This window comes from Bos taurus, chromosome 24 (assembly GCF_002263795.3).
Source record: "Bos taurus isolate L1 Dominette 01449 registration number 42190680 breed Hereford chromosome 24, ARS-UCD2.0, whole genome shotgun sequence".
Lineage (NCBI taxonomy): Eukaryota > Metazoa > Chordata > Mammalia > Artiodactyla > Bovidae > Bos > Bos taurus.
In genome coordinates, this window is record NC_037351.1 from 39,007,057 (window position 1) to 39,026,104 (window position 19,048).

Consider the following 19,048-nt stretch of genomic DNA (forward strand, 5'->3'; position numbering starts at 1 on the left):
GAGGGCAAAAGAAGTTGAGATGGTTGGATGGCATCACTGATTCACTGGATGTGAACCAGGGCAAATTTTGAGAGATGGTGAGGGGCTAGGAAGCCTGGCGTGCTGCAGTCCATGGGGTTGAGAAGAGTCAGATACTACTTGGAGACTGAATAACAACATTCTTTCACTACTTAGAATACAAACACACACTCTTCTACACGGACACACATTTGCAGATAAAAATGAGGATTAAAATGAAAAGAGTTGAGCTTTTCCTTTTGGTACAAATATCTCAAAGGTTGACACGAGTAAGAGGAGGCTCAAGTGTCTGAACCCATTTGTTGGGCAACCGAGCAGGCGATGTGTTTGCTTGGATGTGTGTCGAGTGACAGCCCGCGGAGAATTATTACAATAAAATTATAGGGTTGATTGGAGAGAAAAATTGCAGGGAGAGCAACTCACGCTCGGCTTTGAGAGAGGAAAACAGGGCAGAAACAACAACAAACCCTCAACAGTTGTTTTTTTTTTTTTGGTGAAAGCACACAGCACGTTGCAAAGGAAGCCCGTCCACGTGGCAGCGGGGCCCGTCTGCAGGTCCAGATGCAGATGACTGCGGGATGTCCTTGGGAAGATGGTGACACAGCTCGGAACTCCCAGGAAAGAAGGGGAGACTGCTGAGGGAGAAACCGTTTTCTCTTCAGCCCTGTTCTCCTATACACCCTACATCTCAGGAACTCCTGATACGTCAGGCTGTTTCCCATTTTTTTCCTTTTCAAAAATTCTCAGGCAAAAGAGTCACTTAGCACTTACAACCAGGAACTTCGAAACAACAGACCCAATGCCAAGTATGTTTAAGAGCACAGGGTGGGGCCTCTGAACTGCTCCGGGCTTTGTCAAGAGAAGGTACTGAAGCCACCAGCTGTGTCTCCCCTGCTCAAGGTCCCTAAGGAGGCTCTGCAGAGCACTGGGGACATCCCGTGTTGGAGGAAGCCTTCGCAGGTGTCTCCTTGCTGAGTTCCTGCAGGACCACTGCTGCCCCTGACCATGGGATCATCTTAGCTTCAACCATGACGTCCATCCGACACACAGGATGGTCTGTTTTTCCTTAGAAAGGACTCACCCTCCTTCCCCTGCACTGAGGGGGATTCAGCTGAGCATACCTGGTCCCTTCCTCCCGTGGTTAGTTATCCCCCAGCTTTGCTCTTCGGTCCTCAGGGAAACACTGGGAGGGAGTGTTTCACCCCCTTCACTGTGCTCCCCAAGTGTTATAAATGAGCACAGCCCAACCTACAACGTCCTCAGGGATGAAAGCCTCAAACACAGCTCAGGAACGAGACTGCTTCATCTTTTGCGGCAAGTCAAGGTCCTGTCCCTGCTCTTCGGCTACATTTCCTACTTCCTGCTGGGTGTCCTGACACACTAACAACAGGTAGTAACCAATGATGTTTCAAATGTGTCAAACCAGAGATGCCCCCAAAGAAAGATGCTTCAAATCAAGGAGCGAGCAATAGAGGCCAATAGAGGCCAAAGAAACTAGGTCAGCAGATTTCTTTCTGAGCTGAAAAAGTTGGATATGTTTTTGAGTCACAGAGCATTAATCACAGAAGACAATCCAGCTAAATTGCTTGCCTCACAAGGGCAAGGATGGAGCCAGGTCAGAGTGGTTAAGCACCTCCCAGGAGTTAAACTGTGGTGGTTAGAAAAGGCCCAAGTATAATAATACATTTACCATCAGAGTATTATTTTGTTATTAAGGTCACTGCCCATCAAATAGGAGAAGGCAGTGGCACCCCACTGCAGTACTCTTGCCTGGAAAATCCCATGGATGGAGGAGCCTGGTAGGCTGCAGTCCATGGGGTCGCTAAAGAGTCAGACATGACTGAGCGACTTCACTTTCATTTTTCACTTTAATGCACTGGAGAAGGAAATGGCAACCCACTCCAGTGTTCTTGCCTGGAGAATCCCAGGGACGGGGGAGCCTGGTGGGCTGCCGTCTATGGGGTCGCACAGAGTTGGACACGACTGAAGCAACTTAGCAGCAGCAGCCCATCAAATAAGACAAATAATAAAATTGTTCTTCCACGTACAGTATCTTCCAGGAATTCAAACCCAATGTTTCCACAATCAAAGTGCTCTTTAAAAAGGAAATATCTAAAACCTGCTCATGTGAAATGCAATTAATGATAAAATAGGTTAAGACAGCAAGATCAAACCAGTGAATCCTAAAGGAAATCAACCCTGAATACTCATTGGAAGGACTGATGCTAAAGCTGAAGCTCCAATACTTCGGTCACCTGATGCAAAGAGCTGACTCACTGGAAAAGACTCTGATGCTGGGAAAGATAGAGGGCAAGAGGAGAAGGGGACGACAGAAGTTGAAATGGATGGATGGCATCACCGACTCAACAGACATGAGTCTGAGCAAATTCTGGGGACAGTGAAGGTCAGGGAAGCCTAGTGTGCTGTGGTCCATGGGGTTGCAAAGAGTCAGACACAACTGAACAACTGAACAACCGCAGCAGCAAGTACCACAGAATCACCTACCCTAAATGAAACAAATGCATTCAAATCACCACACTGTCCTCAGTACATCTCCCAAGAAGATTCCTTCCATAGGAGAAACAGTCAATGCACATTTAACACTTCTGAAGACTGTGGTGATGCTGTTTCTACTGAACGGGATTTCAACATTATCCTCTTTCCAGTATCAGATAAAAGAATGCCAAGAAACAAGACTGCTCTATCAGGTAATTCTATTTCACTTTTATAAAGCCATAACAACAATTAACAAACCCTTTAAAGCAGTTTCCAACTTGCTAATCTGGGTCTAAGACAGAATCCAGACTGCCTATGCTGAGAAATGATGGCTTCAAAATGAGTAATGGCTGTTATCAGACCACCTAAAACCAGAGAAGCCAGAGGCAGGGCACCAGTGCGGCCTGCTCAGAACTATTTTGTGGTCATGCATGGATGTAGGTCAGGAGGAATGACAATGGGGGATGATGGGGGCAGGGGGTGCACGCTAGCCACGCCCGTGGTCATCAGAGAATATCTAAGCTGCTATCCAGAAAAACATCTATTTCTGCTTTATTGACTATGCCAAAGCCTTTGACTGTGTGGATCACAATAAACTGTGGAAAATTGTGAAAGAGATGGGAATCCCAGACCACCTGACCTGCCTCTTGAGAAATCTGTACGCAGGTCAAGAAGCAAAGAGACACTGATGTATAGAACAGTCTTATAGACTCTGTGGGAGAGGGAGAGGGTGGGAAGATTTGGGAGAATGGCATTGAAACATGTGAAATGTCATGTATGAAAGGAGATGCCAGTCCAGGTTCAATGCACGATGCTGGATGCTTGGGGCTGGTGCACTGGGACGACCCAGAGGGATGGTATGGGGAGGGAGGAGGGAGGAGGGTTCAGGATGGGGAACACATGTATACCTGTGGTGGATTCATTTTGATATTTGGCAAAACTAATACAATTATGTAAGGTTTAAAAATAAAATAAAATTAATTAAAAAAAAATAGGAAAAAAAAAAAAAAAACAGTTAGAACTGGACATGGAACAACAGACTGGTTCCAAATAGGAAAAGGAGTATGTTAAGGCTGTATACTGTCACCCTGCTTATTTAACTTAAATGCAGAGTACATCATGAGGAATGCTGGGCTAGAGGAAGCACAAGCTGGAATTAAGATTGCCGGGAGAAATATCAATAACCTCAGATATGCAGATGACACCACCCTTATGGCAGAAAGTAAGGAAGAACTAAAGAGCCTCTTGATGAAAGTGAAAGAGGAGAGTGAAAAAGTGGGCTTAACGCTCAACATTCAGAAAACGAAGGTCATGGCATCTGGTCCCATCACTTCATGGGAAATAGATGGGGAAACAATGGAAACAGTGGCTGACTATCTTTCTGGGTTCCAAAATCACTGCAGATGGTAACTGCAGCCATGAAATTAAAAGACACTTACTCCTTTGGAAGGAAAGTTATGACCAACCTAGATAGCATATTCACAAGCAGAGACATTACTTTGCCAACAAAGGTCTGTCTAGTCAAGGCTATGGTTTTTCCAGTGGTCATGTATGGATGTGAGAGTTGGACTGTGAAGAAAGCTGAGCACTGAAGAATTGATGCTTTTGAACTATGCTGTTGGAGAAGACTCTTGAGAGTCCCTTGGACTGCAAGGAGATCCAAGCAGTTCATCCTAAAGGAGATCAGTCCTGGGTGTTCATTGGAAGGACTGATGCTGAAACTCCAATACTTTGGCCCCCTGATGTAAAGAGCTGACTCATTTGAAAAGACCCTGATGCTGGGAAAGATTGAGGGCAGGAGGAGAAGGGGATGACAGAGGATGAGATGGCTGGATGGCATCACCAACTTGATGGACATGGGTTTGGGTGGACTCTGGGAATTGGTGATGGACAGGGAGCCCTGGCGTGCTGTGGTTCATGGGGTCGCAAAGAGTTGGACATGACTGAGCAACTGAACTGAACTGATCTGCTTTACCACTCAGTCAGCTCCCCTTTATCAACCAGGCACATTCAACTCACCATCCTGAACTCAAAGGCTCATCCAAGAACATGTCATTGCTGGCATCAAGAAGAAAGGAACGTAACGGAAAACAAATTTCCCAATGGAGGGAGAACATTCCATTTCACCAATGCTTCTGGAATACCTGGATAGAGAAATTCCAGGTCTCCACCCTCCCCAAGAGTAGACAAGATACACAGATTCAGAGAAAAATACTGTCAATAAAAGAAGCAGAAAAAAGGGCAGTCATGAAAGCTTTCTTTTGGATAAGAAATTCTTCAAAACCAAGTTATAAATTATTTTGCTGATAGGATACCATGACTATCTATCCTTATATGTTGGAATCATTTTCTATGGCAATCCAAGTGGAAATTTATCATTTGTTTTCCTTTAATTAGAATGCACATCTAATCTAAACCTCACTATCGACTTGATGCTTCATTAAAGAGCCCAGAAAACCAAGCACACTTTGATTTTCCAGCACTGAATACAAAGAGTGAAAACGAGAGGTGTACGAATTATCTTCCAAATTACAAGAAAATGGAATATTCATCGGTAAGGAAGAGGGGCAAAAAAAACGTGTTTACCTTTGACTGTGCTAATAATGGAAGGGAAAGAAGGGGGCAGGCCAGATGGCATGTCTGGGAAGGTACAGATGATTGTGGAAGTGCTAATTCTTGAGGAGGGGGAAAATTATGATACTCTAATGAGCATAAAGAACTGCAAGTCCAAATTAATTGAAAATGACTGGAACCCAACTGTCACTCTGGGAAGCATGGCTGAGCTCACAGCTCAGAGCAGGAAGGTCTCGACCTGGTGCACACACACTGGCTCCTTCACCTCTTGGCAAGATACCTCGGGCCACACAGGCCAGCTTTTGCCATCAGGGGGCCTCACTTACTGAAGCTATATTTACAATTCAACATTAAATCACTCTGAACACAACCGTATCCACTAAATCAAAGGTTAAAGATGGATCAATAAAAAGTTCTCCTTCGTAAGCTCACATCTTCTTCTTTTATTTTTGGATTGATAATGAAATGTGTTTGTTTTCTAAAAAAAAGAAGACTCCTGCATGTATGTACAATGTAGGTTTATTCATAGTAGACAAACCACCACAACTAAAAGGTCCACAATAAAAACGTGGCAAATTCCTATCACATCGTATCTTGAAGGACTCCTTCAGTTAGCTGGGTACTGAGCAGCACTGTTCTCAAAGCTGGGGTCCATGGTGAACAGAACAGATGTTAAGTCCTAGAACAGATGAAGCAGATGCTCTGGTTGGGGGAGGCACACGACAGACACAAACAAGTAAAACATATACTCATATGAAGAAAATGGATGCAGAGCAGGGAGTCAGTGCTGGGTGGGGTGAGAGGCGATGGGGTGCAGGTGCAGAGGCAGGACGTCTTAGGCTGATGGGCAGCAAGGACACTCATCCCTTGGTGTCTGTCTTGGGGAGGGGTGATTGATTCCAGGACACCCTCAGATACCAAATTCCATAGAAGCTCAAGTCTCTTATGTAAAATGGCACATGCTCAGTCACTCAGTCATGTCTGACTCTTGCTACCTTTCAGGGACTGTAGCCTGCCAGACTCCTCTGTCCATAGAATTCTCCAGGCAAGAATACTGGAGTGAGTTGCCATGCCCTCCTCCAGGGGATCTTCCTGACCCTCCTTTAGGGGATCTTCCTGACCCAAAAGATCAAACCCTCATCTCCCACATTGGCAGGTGGGTTCTTCACCACTGAGTCACCTGGGAAGCCTATAAAATGGCACTGTATTTGCTTAACCCCTGCACATCTTCCCATAGACTTTAAGTCATCTCTAGATTACTTATGGGATTCCCTGATGGCTCTGCAGGTAAAGAATCTGCCTGCAATGTAGGAGACACAGGTTCAATCCCTGGTTCAGGAAGATCCCCTGGAGGAGGAAAATGGCCACCCACTCCAGTATTGCCTGGGAAATCCCATGGGCAGAGGAGCCTAGCAGGCTACAATCCACAGGGTTGCGAAGAGTCAGACACTATTGAAGTGACTGAGCATGCAGATTATTTATAACGCCTAACACAATGGAAATACTCGGTAAATAGTTGTCAATACAATGCAAATGCTATGTAAATAATTGTTGGGGGCAAATTCAAGTTTTGATTTTTGAAATTTTCTGGAACATTCTAAAAAAATATTTTTCAATAACACTTAACACGATGGAAATACTATGTAAATAGTTGTAAATACAATGCAAGTACTATGTAAATAGCTGCTGGGGACAAATTTACATTTTGCTTTTTTTGAACTTTCTAGAACATTCTGAAGAAGTATTTTTCAATCCATGGTTGGCTGAATCCAGGGATACACAGTGTGAAGATACAGGGTTGTACCATGTTCTGAGGTGAGAAGCACAATCCTGTTCAAGGCCTGGTGAGGAAGCCATGAGCTCTGGTTAAAGCATCAGTTTTCACCCCCAAGAACTACACCATGGGCTCCTGGAGGTCATGGAGCCTACAGGATGAACAAAGCTGCAGAGGGACAGGTACAAGACACTGTTTAAAGTTGCTTAAATGTGAACACCACCACAAATAATTTAGTGATGCTATAGAGAATCCTAGGAGGGAGGGAGGTACAACTGCAGAGGAGAACACAGGGAAAGTAAGCAATTTGGGATAGTGCTCTCTCTCTTAAAAAGTGATGTTTTTAAGAGATAAAAACATCATTAAAAAGTGATGTTTTTAAAAAGTTTTATCTCTTAAAACTGGATGTGGGATACAGAGGTGGTCACTGTACCTATTACTCAACTTTTTCAGGTATCAGAAATATTACACACTATTTCTAAGAGAGATCGTCACCCCATCTCGACGTCCTCTGAGATCTGAGTTAAGACCCATCCATGGGTCATCCTGACACGGATCTCTACGTAATGGACAAGGCTGTCCAGTATTTCTAATCTGCTGTGATCAAGAATATTTTACCACTGGTGGAAACGTTTCTGGTACAAGGAGACAGGAAACAAATTAAGGGACTGGAAAAGCTGTCATCACTTTCCTAGCTCTCAAACGACACATCAGAGCCTTTTAGGGTCCACAAACAGGGGCTGCACAGAAGGCCGCAAATCTATGTTCAGTGCTTTCCACTGTCAGCAGTGTCACCTTAGACACAGCCCCTCATCCGCGTAGGAGGCGGGCACTTTTAGCCATGTCACCTTCACTTCTCAATATACTTTTTAAAAAAAAATAAAACGCCATGGATACCAGGACCTCTTATATACAGGCGTGTAATTCACACCTCACCTGTATGTGGGAAAGATTCCTGGGGGCCTGGGCTCCCCCAATTCCTGCTGCCCCCACCCAGACCTCTACCTCCAGCAGTTTGCTCCATCCTCAAAACCAAGGAACGCAAGGAAGCAGAAACACCAGGTGCTCCCAGAGGAGACGGGTCCTGCTCTCTGAGTCCCTGTGAGACACCAATGTCACAGCAGCTGAACCAAAGCTGTTTCAGGCACAAGACAGCCTCGCTGCTCCTGGGTGCCCAGGAGCCCTAAGCACTGCTCCTTCTAAACACGCTTCCAGGGGTGTCTGCCCCCCATCCCCCTCCTCCTCTGCACACCCTATTCACTCACCCTCTCCCGGGCCTCAGCTTCCAAGGCATTAATAGCATCCTTTTGTAATGAGTCCCCATCTTGATCTAGAAGCTGGACTGCTCTGGTGTGAAAGCTACCGGACATCTCTCCCTGGATGTCCTGTGGACCCCATGGACCTCTGCAACACTGTCACCTCCCCAGTGTTCTTCCTGGATCCAGTCTCATCCCTCAGTCGTGTACCATGTCTGACGAAGCATCCTTTCCCCCTTGGCCTTTGTACCTGCTTGTCAGTCACCCCACAAACACCCCCTCTCTAGTCCACTCTGGATCCTACCAGACCCTCCCCTTCTCCACCACATGCTGACTCCTGGCCACTGTTCAGGTCTAGGTTAGACCTCACTCCCTTCTGCCAGGACCACATCCCAAGTCTGAGTGGTGAGCTTCTTGGGGAGAACTTGGAGCCCGATGCCCCTTTCACAGGCAGTGACAGCTCTGTGCCCTGGGGGAGCCCAGCGAGTGGCTGCTTCTTATTTTCATTTTTGCTCTGTCACTGACACCGGCACAGTGCTAATGCGAAGTCCTCAGGATGTATTTCATCATCAGGAGAAGGAATGAAGGCAGGGGATGGTGGGAGCAAAGCATGGAAGAAATCCAAGATGTTTCTTCAACTAAATGTCTGCTACCTTAACTCACTAAAAAAAAACAAAACACTGATTATCATCATATTCTACATCTTACAGCTTGAAAATTGGATTGGATCAATGGAAAAGTACCATTGGCTCATGACAGTGACAAAAACAGAGATGCTACTTTGCCAACAAAGGTCCATCTGGTCAAAGCTATGGTTTTTCCAGTAGTCATGTACAGATGTGAGAGCTGAACCATAAAGAAGGCTGAGCGCTGAAGAACTGATGCTTTCGACTCGTGGTGCTAGAGAAGACTCTTGAGAGTCCCTTGGACTGCAAGGAGATCAATTAAGTCAATCCTAAAGGACATCAACCCTGAATATTCATTGGAAGGACTGATGCTGAAGCTGAAGCTCCAACACTTTGGCAACCTGATGTGAAGAGCCGACTCACTGGAAAAGACTCTGATGCTGGGTAAGATAGAAAGCAGAAGGGGGCAACGGGATGAGATGGTTGGATGGCATCACTGACTCAATGGACATGAGTTTGAGCAAACTCCAGGAGACAGTGAAGGACAAGGAAGCCTGACATGCTGCAGTCCATGGGGTCACAAGGAATCAAACACAACTGAGCGACTGAACTACATGAAGGTGATTCCGCAGGAAGGAAGGGTTGTTCTACACTCCTACATGAGAATTTACATCTCTGAGAGGTCCAGAAGCTTTTTAGTCAAGTCACAAATCCAAGTCTTTGGACACCTTTCGTGTGCACCCATGAGAAGATGAACTGGGACACAGTAAAGTTCTGGGTTCGGGTGAACCACATTTGCAGTAAGAATTCAGAAAAGGGTGGAGAGAGTCCCTTGGACTGCAAGGAGATCCAACCAGTCCATTCTGAAGGAGATCAGCCCTGGGATTTCTTTGGAAGGAATGATGCTAAAGCTGAAACTCCAGTACTTTGGCCACCTCATGCAAAGAGTTGACTCATTGGAAAAGACTCTGATGCTGGGAGGGATTGGGGGCAGGAGGAGAAGGGGACGACAGAGGATGAGATGGCTGGATGGCATCACCGACTCGATGGACAGGAGTCTCAGTGAACTCCGGGAGCTGGTGATGGACAGGGAGGCCTGGCGTGCTGCGATTCATGGGGTCGTAAAGAGTCGGACATGACTGAGAGACTGAACTGAACTGAATTGAATACAGGTTGAGATCAGAGGCAGGTGTAGGTTTCATAAACACTGACACTTAAACGAATTTTGGAAATGTTCTCTAAGAAAAAGATGATACAGTTTGAATTTAAACTTAAGTATAGGCTCCGTTCAGAGAAGGCAATGGCACCCCACTCCAGTACTTTTGCCTGGAAAATCTCATGGATGGAGGAGCCTGGTAGGCTGCAGTCCACGGGGTCGCTAAAAGTCGGATATGGCTGAGCGTCTTCACTTTCACTTTTCACTTTCATGCATTGGAGAAGGAAATGGCAACCCACTCCAGTGTTCTTGCCTGGAGAATCCCAGGGACGGGGGAGCCTGGTGGGCTGCCGTCTGTGGGGTCGCACAGAGTTGGAAACAACTGAAGTGACTTAGCAGCAGCAGCAGCAGCATAGGCTCCATTAGTTTCATGCATGGTTAAGCCCACATCTGAGTGGGAAGGTTCAAGAGATCAAACTTAAGAAATAAGAAAAGAATGCATGGTCTCAGTAAAAATCATATCACAAGAAAGGTAAGGTACAAGAGAGGGCTTGGTGAGTATAAAAGCTATGTTTTCAGTAGCTGGGCTTCCCTGGTGGCTCAGATGGTTAACAGTCTGCCTGCAATGCAGGAGACCTGAGCTCAATGCCTGGGTTGGGAAGATTCTCTGGAGAAGGGAATGGCAACCCACTTCACTGTTCTTGCCTGGAGAAAATCATGGACAGAGGAGCATGCCTGGGACTATAGCCAGGCGCTGTACGAGGCCCAAAGACATGCAGCTGATGGAAGATGTGACTCTTGCCTGGCACCGATTACCACCTAAGGGTTGATGTCTCACTTGCAGAGGAAGGGTGCAAACAAGGACGGACGGACTTAACTAAATGTTAACCGTCCCCAAGCTACAGTAGCTGAAGCAGTCCTCTACACCCATCCACACTGTGACCTGGTCCTGCTTCAGAACATTCATCCCAATCTGAAATCCTATTTGCGTATTGCTGGTCCCCCAGCTTGAAATACAGCATCCAGGAGAGCAGAGGTGACTCCAAGATGGTGTCTGAAGACACCTGCAGAAGGCACAGTGAGAACTGAAAGGCTATCTGCTGGGGGTGGCGACCTGCTGGGTCTCTACTGAGACTGGGCCATAGCGTCAGACAAGCTTCTGAAGACCCTTAGGCTGCATCGCAACTGTAGGTCCAAGGACTGGAAGCTCCCTCTTTTTTTAAAATGTATTTGGCTGTGCCAGGTCTTAAGCGCAGCATACAGGACCTTTAGCTGCAGCATGCAAACTCTTAGTCGTGGCATGTGGGATCTAGTTCCCTGAGTAGGGATCAAACCCGGGCCCCTGCACTGGGAACGCTGAGTCTTAGCCACTGGACCACCAGGAAGTCCCCTGGAAGCTCCCTCTTGAGTTCATTTTTCTTTGCTGTTGCTTTTGTTGTTCAGTCACTCAGTTGTATCCAACTCTTTGCAACTCCATGGACTGTAGCCCACCAGGCTCCTCTGTCCTTCACTATCTCCCCGAATTTGCTCAAATTCATGTCTGCTGAATCAGCGAATTCATTTTCGGATCCTATTAAATCAATGCCTTGTTTTGTTGCCCCCATATGAAAGTTAAGAATTTCACAATATCTTGAAAATATCTGTAAGACCCAAAGTACTCAGCCTGATTTTGATCAGCAGATCACATTTTCTCATAGAAGCATCTCTGCTTTACTAACTTCACTCCATTTTTCTATTATTCATCATAAAGAGAGAAAACTAACCTCAACTGAAGATGTATTAAAGAGCCACATATTTTCAATTAGACATTCATTTCATACTCCAGACCATTACACTACATGATTATCATCCCTACTTAACAGATAAGAAAACTAACCCTTAATCCTACTTCCTTAACCTTTTAAATTTTATATTCATTTCCTAGGGCTACAAAAGTGGTAAATGATGGATCAGCCATAGAGAAACCCAGACAAGGGTCTTTCCTCCATGCTGAGCATTCTCACAATCATTAGGACTATTTATTTCCAGTGTATTATCTTTATTAAGACACTAGCCAGTAGGGCTTCCCTGGTGGCTCAGTGGTGAAGAATTCGCCCGCAATGCGGGAGACTCAGGTTTAAGCCCTGGGTTGGGCAGATCCCCTGGAGATGGCAACCCACTCCAGTATTCTTGCCTGGGAAATCCCAAGGACAGAGGAGCCTGGCGGGCTACAGTCCATTGGGTTGCAAAGAGTTGGACGTGACTCATCAGCTGAACAACGACAGGAATCCGTGTCTATTAATTAGACACTTGTGATGTACCAGGTACCACATGCAGTGCTTTGTGTGTACTGCATCATTTAACCCTCATAACCTCGGGATCTCAGAGAAGGCAATGGCACCCCACTCCAGTACTCTTGCCTGGAAAATCCCATGGATGGAGGAGCCTGGTAGGCTGCAGTCCATGGGGTCGCTGAGGGTCGGACACGACTGAGCGACTTTACTTTCACTTCCATGCATTGGAGAAGGAAATGGCAACCCACTCCAGTGTTCTTGCCTGGAGAATCCCAGGGACAGGGGAGTCTGTTGGGCTGCTGTCTATGGGGTCGCACAGAGCCGGACATGACTGAAGTGACTTAGCAGTAGCAGCAGCAACCTCGGGATCTAAACATTATGGCCATTTTGTAAGTGATCAAATAGACTCAAAAAGTTAAGAGACTTGACCCACATCACACAGCAACCACATAGCAAGCCTAGGAGCCCATCCCAGGGCTGTCAGATTCCAAGACACACATTGTTATTGTTGTTGTTTTAGTCACTTCCCAGGTGAGTGGTAAAGAATCCTCCTGCCAATGCAGAAGATACAAGAGAAGAGGGTTCAATCCCTGGGTTAGGAAGATCTCCTGGAGAAGGAAATGTCAACCACTCCAGTATTCTTGCCAGAAAAATTTCATGGACAGAGGAGCCTGGCGGGCTACAGTTCATGGGGCCACAAAGAGGAGCACACGACTGAGCAACTGAGCACAATTATCAACAGTGGCCTCTAGACAGTGCAGTTTCTTCTGCTTGTCTTTCAATATTATTAGAAAATATTTTACAGGGAGTATGCATTATTCTTAATACCTGAAATAACAGAGAGGTTTTAACTGGAAGGAAAAATAGGAATGAAAATCATTCCATCTTCTGAACATTTCATTTTCCACCCTAATCAGTCCAAAAGTAATAATTAGGCTTCAACTAAATACGATCACAAAAAATACGTCATGAGTTGCCAAAATATCAATCGCTGAAAGGAACTAGCATTACATACAATTTCTGAAATTTTTTGGATTACTCCTTTAACAAAAGGTCATCTGTCCCCAGACTCCTGTTCTTCTAATACACCCTACATTGATCACCAGATGAACACTGTCTTTCCTACTCCACTACTTTCAATGGCTCCCTAGTACCTAGCAAAGCGCAAAATGTTCCTTAGTCTCATATTCACCGTAAGGCCCCACACTCTCTCCTGAGACTCATCTCTTATTACTCTGCAGGGTAAAGACTACATTCCAGTTACCTTGAGGCCTCCTACCTTTCAGTGTGTTCTATCTGGAATGTATTCTCAATGACTAGTCAAAGTCCAACCATCTTTCAAGGACCCAAATGGAAAAGCCAAACTTGAAAATGAAAACCGCTCAATAGGTTTTTCCTACAGAGGGATGCACCTCAGTTACCAAATACATAGAAGGGGGCATGTGAATAGGGCATGTGAATAAGCACTGAACATCACAGAGCATTTTTAAAATGTGCATAGCCAAGTACAAACCCTATCTCATAACATTCATGACACTGTTAATTCTAAGAAATAACGCAATACGTAGCACTCTGCCAATTAAGTGGTGACTCATATGTTGGAATTTTAATTTTCTAGTTATTTAGAGAACTCTTTTACACTTAATTACATATTCTCTGCATGCACAAAGAGAAACAAAATAAACTAGCCAAGGTACTCAAAAAAATTCTATTACAGGTCAAAATCCAACTTTCTCAAATTGCATGCTGATTCAGTTACCGTGATCTATGCCTTTACACAGGAAATACCACCTATGTTTCTTCATGGGTGATGTGCTATTTCTTATGCATGCTCCATTATGTCTCCAAGATTTCCTTCCAATCAACTGACACCCAATCTCCAATTTTTGACGTCTGCGTCTTTATCAATGAATTCAGTTGCCAGCTTTCTCTCTGCCATATGGCTGAGAGCAACTGTAAGACATATCCCAATTTCAGAGATGTGCAAATGTGGAAAAAAAAAAAAAAAGGTTTGTTTTAGAGAAAGGATGAAATGTGGAGCTTGACTAAAACACAGAGAAAGTCACTACTGGAGAATGTAAATACAACATATATAAAAAAATGACCAAAGAAGAGAGATCTACATAGATGGCTAATGGGAAGCTGTTATAAAGCACAGGAAGCTCAGCTCAGGGCTCTGTGATGACCTAGAAGGGTGGGGATGGGGGAGTGGGGTGGGAGGCAGACTCAAAAGGGAGGGGATATATGTATGCATATGGCTGATTCATTTCACTGTACAGCAGAAACTAACACAACATCTTAGGGCAATTATATTCCAATAAAAACATTAAAATAAAAAAATTTTTAAGGAGAAAATAGTTTTTCTCTTCTTAGTTCAACATCAAGATCAATATGATGGCCCAGCCCTCATTCTGCTTTTGTCTCCCTCCATCTGATCCCTCTCCCCTTCTTCTGAGTACATCTGCTCTACTGATGTCCCCATGACACCAATTAGAGATGGCAGGAAGGGAAGCAGGCTGCCTGCCCATCTTCTCTCAAAGAAGCCGTCCTTTTTTCTCACGGTACCTGCAGTATTCTCTTCTTGGATCAGACAAAACCTCTAGAACCTACCTAATCTGAGCTGTGGCCAGAGCAGCAAACTCGTTATGAAGAGGACCGTGCGGTTAGAAACAGCTGCATACAAGAGTCTGAACATTCTCATTTTTAAGGAAGTGGCCATGCTTTTTAAGCCTTGTCGACTATTCTTTAATAGTGAAGCATAAGTCACATATGGCCTCACTTCTTAATCCAATTCCATAAATATTTACTCAACACCCTATGAGTTTAGACCTGTGCTGGTCTGGGAATGAAACTCCAAGCAAAAGGAAAATAAGTCCCTCCAAACAACAGGCACTCATTCAGTTTAAGTGGAGAGAAAAAAACAGTGCATGAAGCAGAGGAAGTATCCCAACTGTTCTCTAGATTGAATACAAACCTTTCTGCTTTTGCTTTTTTTTAAAGTCTGTAAGGAAGGGTTATAAGAACAGTGCATCAAAATGTCAGCCATCTAAAAATTAAGTTGTCAGCTTTTTCCTCTGTACTGCAAATTACCAAAGAATTAGGGGTTTGGCGCTAATAGAAGCTTACAATTGTGAAGTGTGCAATTTAGCCAATCATGGTTAAGTCTAAAAATGCAACACCAAAGACGTTTCAACGAATCGAGCTGCAGTTCTGGTACTTAATTTCAACTTCTCTATTTGGGCTATCCTTCCTTTTTTTTTTTTTTTTATTTTCCTTCCCTTTTGCGTTGGCAATGTGTTCTGGACAGTGACATGGTTAAATGAGAACTGCTCACAGGTCCCACGCACATAATATCCTCACATGAGAAAAGGTCAGTCATCTTACTGAAGAGGTGGCAAGAAGACCCCAGGCTGCAGCTGTTCTGTGGGTCTCCTTTATGCTCACATCACATTCAAATCAGGAATCACAACAGGAAACTGATTAATCACAAATTCGGTTGCGGCCTGTCTGGGATCATCTCTGCACTAGAATGCTCAGTTCAGAGAATTCAAAAGTGCTAAATTATAAAATCATCTACACATAAACCAAAAACTTACACAGAAATCAACTACCCCAAATCACTGCAGGTTATCTTCTACACTTGTGAAACCTCTTGCTTTCTTTTGCCCATCTTTTTTTTCTAATTGCCAATTGCAAACACATCACTGGAAAACACATCAGATAGAACACCGTCTACCCAGAAAGAGACCGTATCTCGACAGACACCACACCACACACTTTTGAAAGACAAGACTAACCACCTACACCAAGAATTTAGCAAGAATGCTACTTAGGTACAAAAAGAGTAAGAAATATACTGACTCTATTCTCTGCATTAATATATACTCGTTAATTAAATATGATTTTTCAATGGCCCTCCTAAAAAACTAACGATATTTTCCTTAACAGGAGGAAGAGTCAATCATTTCTACTACTGCACACACACACACAAACGCTCTGCTTCCTTAATCTATGAAACACACTTTCCCATGCAGGCTTGCATCCATATCTCATGCTTCAAACAATACCTTATGGTGCAGTTCAACTGGAGAAAGGACAGCCTCATTCATGGATCAGGCAAAGTTAATGCCGGCAAGATGCTTTAGACGGTCTGGTGTTGCTGCCCCACCCTTGTTTCCTTTGAGCCATAGTGATGTCACAACACCAGACAGGGCAGGGCAGTGACTTCATGGCTCCAGACCCTGCTTCTGGGCACACAATTCTCTGCAGCCAAGAGGAATGAAATGAGAGCAGAGCTCTCCAGGAGTGCCTGACGAATTCTCAACAAGCTAGCAGCTGTGTAGCCTTCCGAAAGAAAGAGATGCTGCATTGATACCATCAGAGATCTCTCTAAAGGAAGCGGTGCCAGAGATAAACCTGAGTCATGGTTTTCCATAGTAAGTCTCTATTTCACTATAAAGCTGACGTTCACAGGAAAACAATGGTTGGATCCTTAGAAGAGGCTGGGGAGGAAAGATGACCAAGGAACTCCAGGACTTAAGTAATCTCCATGAGAGTCAAATTCTCAAGGAAAAGAAACATGTCTTTATTTTTCAGCTCACTCTTGGAGTTCTATTTTACTGGAGAGGACATGAATTCTATTTTGTGAATTTTAAGGCTTTTTTTTTTTTTTTTCCAAAAAATCACTAACTTAAATACACTGGATAGTATGTCCCTGCCATAATAACCCAACAAACTGTAAATCAAGGAAGGATTCACAAAATACTGACATCATAACATCTTTGGTCCATGAACAGTTGCCTCCCTTCTCCTTGGGCAGCCCCTTAATGCATTTGACCAATGTTTCAAGACCAAAGTATGGACAAGATAGCTTCTGACCAAGTTAAAAAAAAAATCCCAGGTCTCCTATTTCAACACAATTCAAAGTTGGCCCAAGTCCAAGCACTGTACAAGAATTGACAAAACCTGCTTTTAACCTAAATCGCACTGGTACAGAAGAAATGACTTAAAAAAAAATGTAAACAGCTCTCTGAGATACTGACCTTTGACCTCCATCTTCTCAATCCTTCAGCTCCAAGGGGTTTACACATTAAATAAAGCAGCCACTCTTCCCGCTACTGAGAAATCATTCACAAAACACGTTCTGCGCTGCCAAAATTATTTGCCTAAAGTGTATTAGCTCGATAAACTGTGTGCAGTAACTCGTGCATCTGGTATGTTGCTTTTCTAAACCACTAGAAAATCATAATGCAAATGAGACTATTTAGTATTCAGCTATTTTATTTTCATCAATGCCTTCTGAAATTAACAAATTAAAGTCAGGCTTCTCAATATGGAATTTATTTCCTCTCGAAATGACTTTGTTACTCCAACTAAAGTTTTGAAAGTCTGATACCAAAATTAACGTGCATTTTTTAAAAAAGCTTTTTGATCCAAGATACGAATCACCTCCCGTTCCCCAGAGTTTACTCAAACTCGATGCGCTCTTTTTCCTTAATAGGGCTTTTCTGCTCAATTTGCTGTATAATTGCTGTGTCTAGGGTTCCCAGATCATAAATGGAGGTTTACCATTTTTGTTTGAGACATTAAAAATCAGTGTAAAATTCAAAAAGACTGTTTTTAGTGCTTGGTCTGATCTGATGGCTCTTCTACTAGGAAAGTTAATGCTACCAGGATAAACTCCAACGCACACCTGGCCGCCCCGGAGACCCTAAAATGGACCCCCCCCCCCAAAAAAAAAAAAGGAAGAGCGGGATATCTGCAAAAACAATTCCGCCAGACTGAGGTTTAAAAAAAAAAAAAAAGCTGAAACACCAAGTTAAACACGAAAATGCAAGCGATGCATGACAGGGCTGCCTGGCCCTCAGGATTTCTCAGGCCGGCCTCCAGGCGTAATTAACAACACATGTTCTCTTTATCTTTCTACGTGTTCTGCAACCATCTCAACTTTAACCCTGGGCTGGGACTGAAGGAGAAAAAAACCCCTAGACAACTTGGGATCCGGAAATCTGAAAACCGAGGAGACACCGCTCCCGCGGCGAAGGACCACAGGGGCAATAGACTAGGTAACCACGCCCACCGCATTGCAGAAGCCGTGAACTTGGGGGGGGGGGCGGGGAGCGGGAAGGAGGGGAAGGAGGGCGAGAGAAGAGGGGAGACCCCAGACAGCAGGGGCCCCCGCGGCAGGCTCCGGGAAACACCCGCCCGGAACTGGCGGAGACCCCGACTCCCGGAGTCCCGAGCCCCGCGCCCCGGCCTCCCCGCCCCCAGCCGCCGCAGCGCCGCCCGCGCACACGCCTCCCGGGGCAGTGCAGCCTCACAGGCGCCAGGTGAGCTGCGCCGCCCCCGGGTCCCTGGCCCCGCAGGTGCCCGAGCACCCCCTACCCCAACTCCGCACCCCGTTAGGAGGACGCTGCCTCGTCCCCCTCCCCGGCCACCCCGCTGCAGCCTCCGCCGCCGTCCGGGGGCCGCCGCCCGCCCCACTTCGGCGAAGCGGACAAGTTACATAAAAGCGGCGGCCGCTTGGAGCGCAGATGCTTTTGTGCGAGCGCACCTTACCGGCCCCGAGTCTGCCAAGCCCCGCGCAGACCCTCCGCCGCCGCGCGCAGGCTTCCCCGCGCCCCAGGCGGCGCCGCAGTGTCGCCCCCGCCCCCACCCCACCCCGAGGGGTAACTCAAAACATGGCGCCCGGGACGGGGGGAGGGCTCGGAAACTGACCGAGCAGGGGCCAGCCGCCCCTCTCGGCCGGAGCTCCGGGGGAGGCCCCCGGGGCCGGAGGCCGGGGCTCGGGCCGCGCGCCTGCCCTGCGATGCTGCAGCGCAGGGCGGGCGAAGCGGGCACGTCCCCGGGCGCGGCGCCCCGGCTCGGCCAGGGGG

At 45.7% G+C, this 19,048-nt stretch overlaps 1 protein-coding gene across 1 annotated transcript in view; it reads right to left on the reverse strand.

Annotated features, from left to right (window-relative positions):
- EPB41L3 (erythrocyte membrane protein band 4.1 like 3) overlaps positions 1–18,753 on the reverse strand; it is a 145,388-nt gene extending 126,635 nt beyond the window's left edge. Inside the window, exon 1 of the mRNA XM_059880861.1 lies at positions 18,732–18,753. The gene's annotated coding sequence lies outside the window, so the exon portion shown is untranslated. The remainder of the gene's footprint in view (positions 1–18,731) is intronic.
- Between the last annotated feature and the right edge of the window lie 295 nt (positions 18,754–19,048).